Here is a 3,199-nt window from a genome sequence, read left to right on the forward strand (position 1 = left end):
AATAGGTACAAATGTAAGACGCCATCGTAAACAAATGTATAAATAGCCTGACTGAAGTTTAATCCTTCCTTCACCTCGCTAGTGAATGATAGCATAACTTCATGTTAAATTGAAGAAACTTGAACATGAAGGGGTTTCAAGCCGCATTTGTGTCAGGAATGTCATTAATAAGTCTAACATATTTAATAAGTTACATATTTAACTAGTTCACAATTGATTCAGTATTGGGTCAGAGGGCTTTATAGACTAAACTGGGGACATCACACTGGGGCTCACCTCAGTTCTTTGCTCAGGTTTCATGTCTGATGAGGTTATAATGAACATACAATCATATTTTCCCACTCAATCAAATTAAAATGTAGCTCACACAAGGCCTTTAGACTTAAAATTAGTGATGAGTCAGCTGAGATATAACTGCTTAAGTCATAGAAATGACTACTGCTCATTACTAGTAGGTCAGGATCTTCTACATGGTTCCCCTGTGCAGCTTTGTCCATCTTGGACTGAACCCTAAAAGGCTGTTTTGTATTTTTACAGTCTACTGTCACTCCATCAATCACTGATGATTGATCATCTTCACCAAATTCAGTCTTGGTCTTCAATGCTGTCCACCAGTAACATCACAAATTTCTATAGAAAATTGTGGCTTTTCCATCAAGTTCAATTATCAACTTTAAAGCCAAATAACTTTGTTTCACATTTGCATCTTTTCAGCGGCAAAAATGATAGGAAATCTTCAGGGAGATCCATGAGCTGCTTTGGCTATATTTGACTGCAGTTACCTAAAACAGTTATAATTAGTGTTTTGTTTTTTGTTTCAGGCCGGCGCTTCAGCCAAATGAAGGCCAAAATACAGAAACCTCTTAAGTCTGAAATCTTATCTGCTTAGTCACCATGAAAACCTCAGTTAGGACAGAATTTAGGACAGAAGCTACTACAGAACAACGGTTCTTAACTTCATAATCTTATCATTAACTCCAGATAAGAAAAGAGTATCACACAAACATCCTAACTAGACTTAATCTCCTAAATACGGTCCGAACTTTAGGATAAACCCCAACAGTGTCCTAACTTCTGCTTCTATTGTTTTATGCTGTGTCAGGCAGCAAAGTTCACTATAACCAGCATAATGATGTTGTATTTATCTACACTGAAAACGGTTCTCTGACATGTGGTTTTTTTTTCTAACAGCATTTTAAAAATGCAGACTGCAGACTCGATTTCCACCGTCCCTCTTATTACCTTTGTGTGTTAATGTTGATGATGAAATACCGTGGTGGTGAATAATGAGGAGACAGAGCTGAACATGTGTCTGTTTATTAGGAGGAATAAAGTTAGGGCGCTTGGCTAAAGTGTTTGGGAAATGGAGACAAACTGTGAAGCGGCCACGCTTTGATAAACAGCACGAAGCGCTGACACAACATTCTTAACTCTCAGTTTATCATGCTTTAGATTTGTTTGACATTTTGTACATTAGTAATGGTAGTTAGCTGCCTGGCTAACTAGCTTGATTACATTACATGTTTATGTTTCAGCTGTGTGCGTATGGTCGGTTGTTAAATAACAGACATACGACAGTTGATCGTCCACTTCGATCGAGTAAGTTAAGATTTCTTAACCTGAGATAAGACGATGTAAGATAAGATTCTCAAATTAAGATAAGATTCACTTCTGTAATATGAATTTGTGAAAAATCTTTTCTTGACCTGTCAGATTTTAAATTGAGACAAAGAGACAGGAAGTTTCTGTAATATGACCTCAGGACTTCCAGGCTACAGAAAAGCTTCTTCCCACAAGCCATCATTCTCTTGAACAGTTAATAATTACACATGCACAATTATTCCAGCTGCACCTCTTATATATATTGGTCTATAGTATATATGGTATATAGTAACACTCAACATTCCATCCTCTGTAACTACAGTCTCAGACCAGCGTTTTCTGCACCTCACTTACATGACTTATTACCAGCCTTATTACCTCACTTACCTGCCTTATTACCAGCCTTATTACCTCACTTACCTGCCTTATTACCAGCCTCATTACCTCACTTACCTGACTTGTTACCTCACTAATCCCTTTTTAGCCACTATACATCCTTTAACTGCTGCTGCACTCAGCACTTTCCACAATGCACAATGTAAGGTTTACAGGTATGACTGTGTGTGTAGGTGTGTGTGGTAGGAATGTATGTTTTATTTTATTTTATTTACTACTGTAAAATCTGATTCTGTGCACTGTGAGCTCCTGTAACTAAAACCACATTCCTTGTATGTGTAAACATACCTGGCCAATAAAGCTTGATTCCGATTCTGATACGAAGAGCAGCAGGCAGTAAATTCTCATCAGCCTGTAGAAAAGTAAGGAAAGATTAGTGTGTGGTATTTTGTCTGATCCATTGCATGAACTATATGGTGAATATATAATATTTTGCCTTCAAATAGACGTTTTAGGGAACCGAAGTCGAGACTTAACAGGTTTAGAAACTCCTTCATGCCTCAGTCAACTGTGATACCTAACCAAATGAGTGAACCGCTTAGATGAGTGCTTAAGTAGTAAAGGGTTGTAGGGTGTATAGTGGAATCTGGTGATGGTATAAAGTGTGTTGTTTTGGTTTATTGTAATGTTTGTGTTTGTCTGATTGTTTGTGAAAGTCATCTTTCCCTTGTTCTTTGTAAATCGTAAAGTTCTGCCATTTTTTGTGTTGCTCAATGTGACCAAGCACCATTGGCTAACATGCAAAATTGCCATCCACAGACTTGTGTTATTATATAAAAGTTTGAGGGCAGCCAGTCGTCAAATAGGTGGTACAAGAAACAGACCTACAAAAATAAAGGAGATAATAAAGTAGGTGTTTGTCAGTCTGTTAAACAGTAACAAGAGACTTGCAATGTATTCTGATACACATTGAACTGACATAGTAATCTATGGTGTTCACTGTGCCCTCAAAATCAGTCTGGAAACACTGCCAACAACAGTGCTCTGAAACATACATACAGATTCATTTCATCCAGTGAAAGTGTAACTCCAGTAAACGTAGACAAAGCGTCAAAGTAGACACTTTTTAGTTCTATTTAATAATTCTGGTAATAACTGTATGGGCTTTGCCTTTTACAGCACAGGAAAAAGTGTAAAAGAGGAACAGAAACTCTGCCTCTGCTGCCTCGGGCAACAAAGTCATCAGCATTTCAGAGTGAAA

The sequence above is a fragment of the Colossoma macropomum genome, unplaced genomic scaffold (assembly GCF_904425465.1).
Source record: "Colossoma macropomum unplaced genomic scaffold, Colossoma_macropomum, whole genome shotgun sequence".
Lineage (NCBI taxonomy): Eukaryota > Metazoa > Chordata > Actinopteri > Characiformes > Serrasalmidae > Colossoma > Colossoma macropomum.